An 8,386-nucleotide genomic window follows, 5' to 3' on the forward strand; every position below is an offset into this window, starting at 1 on the left:
CTTCTTTCTTCTTTCTTCTTTCTTCTTTCTTCTTTCTTCTTTCTTCTTTCTTCTTTCTTCTTTCTTCTTTCTTCTTTCTTCTTTCTTCTTTCTTCTTTCTTCTTTCTTCTCTCTTCTCTCTTCTCTCTTCTCTCTTCTCTCTTCTTTCTTCTGTCTCCCCTGGGTATTGCCATCTGCTTTTACAGTGGATCTGGCGGGACCCCTTTGTGACAGCAGAGCTCTCTGAGCCACCATCACCGTCACCAGCAAGGTCACAGTGGCTGCCCCCGATGCATCACAAAGGGGGTCCCGCGGGTGCTCCCGCAGGAGCCACTCCCGCCGCCGGGCTGGATCCCTGACGCGGGCCTAGCTCTGCCAATAAAGCACAGCAAGCTTCCATCAGATGAGGGTGTCAATGGTCCCCTTGTGCGCCGGCAGCGACTTGCTCAGGGTGTGCCCGGGCCCGCGTCTCTGCTCGCCCGGGCTTTCCCTGGCTCGGGAGAGCCCCCTGGACCCCACTCGGGAGTGCTCCGCTGGGGATCGGGCCTCTCACAACCGGGGCCCTATGCCGGGAGTGCATCCCTTGGGACTCAGACAGCTCCAAAGCTTTGTCCTTGCTTCACCTGTGCCAAGAGTGACACGCGGGACTCGTTTCTGCCAGTTCAGCATGTGCAGAGCTGAACTTCCAGTGCCCTTTCTGTTCAAAGCCTTCTGGAGGCAAAAAGGGGGCTGGGGTGAGGGGGAATGTCAGTAAATGAGAGCTTAAGTATTCAAGAAAAGAAAGGACCAGAAAAAGACAGCTTCAAATATGAGATAAGTAACAACAACACAAGGCGTTACCAATTCTGGAACTTTTTCAATGAAAACATGGAACACTAACTTATATAGTCTTATATGAAATAGCCTTAAGTTTGAACAAGCGACTGTTCAATACTAACATATATAATCTTAGAGGAACTGATCTTCCATTTTAAATAAATCTGCAGTCAAACCTGTCAATAGGCAACAAAAGGAGCACGTGCTCGAAGGCTCCCTTTGGGACATCGCTCACACTGCTGTGCTTTCCCAGATGAAGGACACACAGAAGTCTGAGGTTCTCAGCATTTAATTTGCCTCAGCCTTTACAGGCAGAGTTTGCTCTCAGGCATCCATGTCTAATGGCAGTTTGGAAAAGGGAGGTACTACCCACAGCTGAAGAGGGTGATGCTGGGATCACTTACGTAAACTGGAAGTGTACAAATCCATGGGACTAGATGGGATGAAGCCAGGTTAGGCAAAAGGAAGAAAACTCTCAATAGTGAGGATTGTCAGGCACTAGAGCAAATTGCCCAGAAACTGTCTGCAGTTTCTATTCTTGGAGGCTTTCAAAAGCCAGCTAAATGAGGCCTTGAGAAACTTTCTGTTTCGTTAAGCAGAAGATTGCATGAGATTCCTGCAGAACTACTTTCCAACTTATTTTTTTCTATGATTCCCAATAAGCAACTGAACGTAAACTTAAGATCCCCTGGAAATGTGCCTTAAATTGTGCAACGTTGAATGTAGCATGTTGTAAATGCCACACAGACCCCAAATCACCCATGAAACATGGGAATCTAAAGGAGAGGGTAGCAGTGGTGGTCCAGGGACTGGAGCTGCTAGAGAGGTCTCTAAACTGTGGTTGTGAGGATTAGCAGGGTTTAAACAGTGTTTTCTGCTGCTCCACTCCAATCAGTCACCCTTTAGGTGTGCTGTAGGTGCTCCAGGACTTCCTGTACTGAACCTCCTAGTGCTCACTCGGTGCTTTGGTGTCACACTCTCCAAGGACTTCACGAGCCCCAACAGATCACTCGTAGATATGACTCTAACAGATCTCTCTAACAAGAGTCCTGTATGGGCTGAGACCTTCCTGAAGACTGACTTAACATCAACATGATCAACTGTGGCAGCTCACAACGGATCTGTTCCTGTTTCATGCTGCTGGCAGAGCTTACATTAGCAGTAGAGTGCAGTGAAGTTCTTGCCACTTAGGAGTTACCAGCAGACAAGATCTCTGAAACATACCCCAAGCAGACCTAGGTTTTCTTGTTATGCTTTTACCTTGTCCCTGAGTGGCTGCTGCTTCAGATGTTGCACAGCTGCTGGTTCAGCAGGTTCATACAGGTTTAATTTAGGTTTAATCAGTGTTCTGGACATGTGAACATTTTTTATTTCAACACTGTTTCAGAAAAGTTTTGTTGGAGGCTCCTGAATCCTCTGGAGACTTCTGGTTGGAAGCACAAGCAGATTTTTCCAGGCCTGTAGCAGCAGACCGTGTATCTGGACAAGCAAGACACTCCATCCCCTGCTGACTGAGTACATGGAGCCACGAATGTCCTGGAGCAAAACCCAGAAAATTTCTGAAGCTTCTCTGTGAATGATGAAATCCTGGGGAGTAAAACCCTACAAGAACCAAGCTTAACTTTGCAGTAAGGATGTAACTTTGAACAGGACAAAGTTGCACATACCTATTAGCAATGAAAGAGACAATTTAGATCACCTCTTTAAACAGTAGCCCCTCTGCTTGATGTTGAGTCTGAACTATTGTCTGATGATGGTCCAAATATGAGTCCCATGTATAACCTTTCAGAAGCTGTATGACTCTGGAAAGGTGAGAAACCCTGCTGAGAGTATGTCTGCATTAAAATAATGGGGTTTCTGTGCAATTCTAAGTGTTCATTTCCAATCAGGCCTCAATTGCTGTGCTAATGCCCCTTGGCATGAGTAGAATTAACATAAAATCATAGAACTATATTATTTTTTTAGTTTTATACTTCCTTTCCACAGTCAGAAACACCTGAGTGTTGTGACTAGAATACCACACAAGAGGGGACATTCTGTTCAAATAAGGTAAAACTGATGTACAGTACTGAGCAGAGGGTTGTAGCAAAGCAGGGAAGTCATGTAAAAATCCAGGATTCTAGCTTTAATATCAAGAGTAATTTACTGCTTAAGTGGTCTTACATGTAATACAATAAGCCCTGCAAGATAAGAATTATTTCAGGGTGGGTTTTTTTTTTTTTAATTGGAAAACATCACTGAAAGATTCCTTTCAAAATAAACATCACTGTTCCCGGGAGAGCAAAACAGATGAATTGGCTCTGAGTTCTGGATTTCTCCATAATCTAATTTAAAACAGAACAAAGAAAAAAGGAATCAGTGGAATAGCAACCTCATAGAGCAGAAGAACATAATTCAAGTGTTAAGAGGACATTTGCAAACACCATTATTAATGCCAAAACATTGGTTTATCTTTTCAGTGAGTTCTAGATGTGAATCTTTGTCAGTTACACTGAAGGTCAGAAACTTGTCCATATATTGTATATTGATAAAATACTTCTCTGTGGTTTCACGTTCTCATCTGAGGTATCATCCAAGCCAAACTCATCCTTGATGAATTAATATCAATGGAGTCACATGCCAGGAGTGCAGCCCTTTCAGTACTCATCAGTCGAGTATCAAATGGGTATTTCATTGGTCCAGTTTGCAGAACTGACCCCTGGCTCTCACTCAAGCCACCCCCTGCGACACAACATGGGTATTATGGATGTGTTGCATCCTTTTTTCCCCTCACTGTCCCAAGTACCCACAGACCTTCCCATCCAGACTGGTGAGATACATTCAGGTAAAATATGCCACTTGGCTTAGCCCAAATCTTTCTGTCGTGCTTCTGCTTCTCAGTCAGATCAGCCATTTCTATGTTTTAGTTTACTTGTGATGTCCATAAACCTCCTCTGGGGGTGCAGGGCATGGCTGAAACCCCCAGCTGGGGCCCTGTGAGGGGGCACTGCTGAAGAGACCCTGTGGCTGCAAGGGAGGGAAGAGAGAGAAGAGTCCATATGGGTGCTGGTAATCTTGGCTGGGACCTTCACAGCTCTGGGAATGTCGGCAGATGTTGGATATGGAGCACTGCTACTCACAGTGTACTCGCAAGTGTGTCCCAGCTCCTCAGTGTCACCATCTTGGAGGGACAGAGAGGAGCCCCATGGCTTCTGAAGTCACAGTGCTTTTTGCCTTTTGGGGGAAGACAAGGACCTTGGCTGGAAACAGCCAGCACAAGACAGCCAGTGGAAGGTACTTTCAGTGAACTGCACGAAGTTATTTTGGTCTCACACTATGCACTACCTTTGCTATTTATCCCTGAGTGTCTTTTCTAACACTGTGTTTATTTATACTCACACAACTACAGCCCCCTCAGTGACAATGTCAGTAATTCTCAAGGCAGTGGCATTTGTAGTGGTGAGCAAAAGGCAGGAGCTGGTCCCCATCAGTGGCAGGGTGTCCAGTGACGAAGGCAGTGTGTCACAGACAACTTGGGAATTCTTGGTTTCCTCTCACCTAGAAAAGGAATGGAAAGAGGGAGATGGAGCTCAAAAAGGCAAGATGCGAAGGCATCCCCATAGGGGCTTAGGGGTTTTGCCAAGAGAATCAAAAATGTTTTACAAGGAATCAAGTAGGTTTATAGGAAGTCTGGAGATCTATGTATGCCAAGGGCTTCTCATCCTTCCAAGGCAAAGCTGTTAGCACGGCAGTAACTTTTTAAAGTTACTTCCTGAGATATCCCAGCTCAACTCACTCAATTCATGCTCTAGTGATGGTATTGCAGATTGGCAAAAGGGAAATTCATTGTGTCCAAAACCTTGTCATTTTACTTGCTTTAGGAATGAAGTGATTCTGTGAGAGAGCAGATTCAACATACTCAGCTATTATTTACATCAAAGAAATGAACTGGTTCTTTTGATGACCTTGGAAAAATGCAACTTGATTTGTTTGAGCAGGGCATTTTAAAGGTTTTTAAAAATCCTATTTGATAATATTATGCAATAATCAAGGCACACACAGCATCTGGACCTGCATGTTCTGTTGGCAAGTGTGCCTGCCTGTTCAGAGGGGCACAAATTTCCTGGCACTGATGAGAGTGATACCTCAGGGCTTTTTGAGGATTAAGCCTTGATTCCCTGTGCTGACATTCTCCATAAAGGTCAGTTAGCATTTCCCATGTCCACTGTCAAACTCACTGACACTGAGCCCCTCTCTTTTGCTAAAGATGATTCAGGTCTTGGAATATGCCCTTGACTAAGGAGCTATTTTGGTTTCAGAACTAGCTGTTTCTCTGGTGCAAACAGGTGTAGCTCTTATTTAAGTCAAAGGAGGGGAGTTTGACAACCTTAGCTGCTTTGCCAGTATATCTGTTTTGGCAAATCCTCCTAGCAGAAGCACAGCTTATATCCACAAGAGAGTGCTTTGAGTGGTAGGTCTGATTCCTGCTCCCTGCGTGAAGGGATGCAGAGAGGAAGAGGCTGCTTGGCTGATGTAACAGTGCCAGTACAAGGCTTTATCTGTCATGACTATGTGTGTTTCTCTTGCAATCATGATGGAAAAGGCTAGTCTGGCAAATCCTTTGAGTGTGGGCCAGGCCTGAGGACCTGGCTGTATATTTAGATGTCCCCCGCCGTCATTTTCAGTCTGTGTGCTGAAAGATCTGTGGGCTTCTCTGTTTGGCATTACCTCCTTGATGTGAGGTCTCTTAAACCACCCTCTCCCTTCTCTTGCTGCCCTCTGTGCCTTCCCAATGTGCGAGCTGCAGTGCTGTCAGTCATAGCTTTTCCTTGTAAAACCTGCACCTTCCTCCCAGGCAGGTCTGTCCTCCCTACAGTGCTAATGCTCCTGACAGCTCAACAGCAATCCCTGTCTTGCCAGCTCCACTCCATGCCATCTGTGTGGATGAAGCCACTCCTTCAGCCCCCAGGCCTGCCAAACCTGTGCTTTGCTTGTGTCTTGGATCAAGTCACATTCATCATCTCACTTCCCTCATGGCCAAAGAAATCTCTACCTTTGTCCATGTCTCTATGCAACGATACAGGAGAGCCAACCAAAAAAGAGTAGGGTGCTTTAATTAACCATATCTCCATTGTATAGCTGGATAACTTCAGGCCAGCAATATCTGGTGGGTAGCCCAAGGTCATAAAGACAGTCTGTGTCAGAACCTGCATTTATATCCAGCTTTCCTGAATCCAAGACCCTTATTTTAGTCATTAGAGCACCTATAACAGCTCTCTGCTACACTTTTCCCTGCATGTATTAATGAATATTTCCCCTTCAATATTTAACACTTTCAGTCATGAACTCTTTATTGTATACTCAGATGCAGTCTGACAAATCCATGTTTTCCCTTTACTAAAGCAATGGAAGCATATACTTCTGATGAAATTTGGCTTCTTCAGCTAAAGGGCCAGCAAAGTTTTTTCTGTTGCTGCATTTTCCTTAGTTCTTGAAATCAGCGCTGAGACAAGTCCACTTGTGTGACATCTGCTGATAAACTGGGATCATGAATATAAAATCCAGACTTCTTACATCAGTCTGAACATACCAGACATTCTCTAGGTCAGTATTTGGAAAATGCTATCACAGGCAGCTTATGGGGCAGGAGTGGATTTCATACATATGACTTATACTCTAGTTTTAGCATAGGAATATCTGAAGCATGTATCAGTGACTCATTTGTTAAAATATTGAATCTTGAACCAAGGAAATTATCTTGCTAACTGTGTTTCTGTACTTTCTAGTATGTGTCATGGAAAAAATTGGCTATCATGCCAGACTGCCCCCGAGGAAGGTCATATTCCTTTAGCACCTGTTGATTAACACAATACCTTACTTTTAATTATTAAGCATGATTGAAGCCTTTGTGGGTATTTCCAATAGTTGCTGGAATGCTGAGATAGTGGATATTTACCTGTTCTGGCCTGCTGGGCTGGAAGAACCCAGAAGGAGTAATTTGTTTACATTAAGATTCCCATTCTGATGAAGTCTGCCCGAGAAGACTCCACAGCTGGAGGCTGCTATATCTGCTGATCCAGATCAGTGCTGTGCTGCTCTTCCAGACCTCCTCAAGGCTGGCTAGTTTTTGTCATTTTGGTCTCTCAGGACCTTTTCTAGTAAAGAGATAATGCAAAGCCTCTTACAGCCAGGAGGAAATGTCAGCTTGGTGGGATTAGGTGACAGTGATGAGCCAAAGTGGCAGTGTTGTGGATGGTGGGAGACTCTGATGGGTCGTGGTCTTGTGGCAAATAACAGGTTGAAAACAAAGTATGAGCTACCCAGTGGAATTATATGGAATTAGATGACATCTCCCTAGCCTGGCTTTCTCTCCAAGACCCCGTAGTGCAGAGGCAGCTGTCCCATGGATCATGGTGCAGGAGGGCAGTCAGGCAGAAGGAAAGGGGATGTGGTGTGTTACCATGGGTACATGCGCTAGGAGCTCCTCTGTGAAGGAGTTTGGATGAAAAGGTCTCACCTTCAGGTCACAGGATTTGATGGATTGGATTGGGCTGATGAAGATATGCAAGGGACCCAGAGTAAGCCATGCCCTTCTGGATGCTACATGTCAGCATCCTCCCCTATGTCAGCAAAGAAGAGCTCTGTTGACGTGGAGAATACGTGTCTGAAGCCAGTTACATCAGCTCTGTCCCAGCTCCAGGCATGTTGTAGCAGAAATGCAGGATTTCAGCAATGCTGTTCAAGGTTCATGGGCTTTTCAAGAGAATTGTCAATGCAGACCAGTACTGTTTGCACTGCAACTGAGTGAAAAATGTTGTGGAGGGAACATAAATCAGCAGGTTAGGATTTTATTTTTGGGCTGAAAATAGAACATTTCTGCCTTGTGATTTCCCAGCTTAAACTTTATGTGGACATTGCTCAATTTTTTTTCATTATTGCTATAATTTAATTGTGGGATTTAGTCTTTGGAAACAACCAAACAAACTGAAAACAAAACACATCAACCATCCAGTTCTGTTATTCAAAAGAAAATTTGTTAGCAGGATATGTGCACTTATTAAATTAGAATGTTTATTAGTTGCTCATTTACTCCTTCAACTATGAGAGGAAGCTTTCTCTTTCTCTTGTCTCCCAACCTGCTTCTGTCTGGGAAAGCTGATAATATCTTGCTTTTAAACTGTAATTTCTCCTCCTGTTTTTAGCAGACTTGATGGTTGCAAATGAAAAGTGACCACAGAGGGAGTGGCTAAAGTGTCACTGTTGAACAGGCTGATGATTATTAGTCATGGTATATATTGGGAAGGGCTCTTCATAATTTTACATGCCATAAAAATAATTTGTTTTTGCTCCGAGTGCACTAAACTGCTGTTTCAGCTGGATATTTGTTGCAGCTTGCTGCATTACAAAATCCTTGGTCATCTGGATAGTATTTCTGTAGCAGGGGTGAGAAGTCATGGTAGCAGCTCTAAAGCTTTATTAGGAAGAAAGTTCTATGCTTACTGTTTAGTATGGGATAGACTAGGAAGGGAAGATAGTTTGTTAGAAATGCCAACACCGTAATTTTATCCTTTTTTTGGACATCTTTTCTACTTACGTAATTTATAAAGCCCCT

General features: G+C 44.1%; 1 long non-coding RNA gene across 1 annotated transcript; it reads left to right on the plus strand.

The window, feature by feature from the left end:
* The first annotated feature begins 4,341 nt into the window (after positions 1-4,341).
* LOC127461845 (uncharacterized) lies at positions 4,342-7,765 on the plus strand. Its single transcript, XR_007900216.1, has 3 exons — positions 4,342-4,447; positions 6,263-6,378; positions 7,298-7,765. It is a non-coding gene; the product is annotated as an uncharacterized LOC127461845 (long non-coding RNA).
* The last annotated feature ends 621 nt before the right edge of the window (positions 7,766-8,386 follow it).

Source organism: Manacus candei, unplaced genomic scaffold (assembly GCF_025592945.1).
Source record: "Manacus candei isolate 608988 ecotype Guabito, Panama unplaced genomic scaffold, ASM2559294v1 h1tg000113l, whole genome shotgun sequence".
Lineage (NCBI taxonomy): Eukaryota > Metazoa > Chordata > Aves > Passeriformes > Pipridae > Manacus > Manacus candei.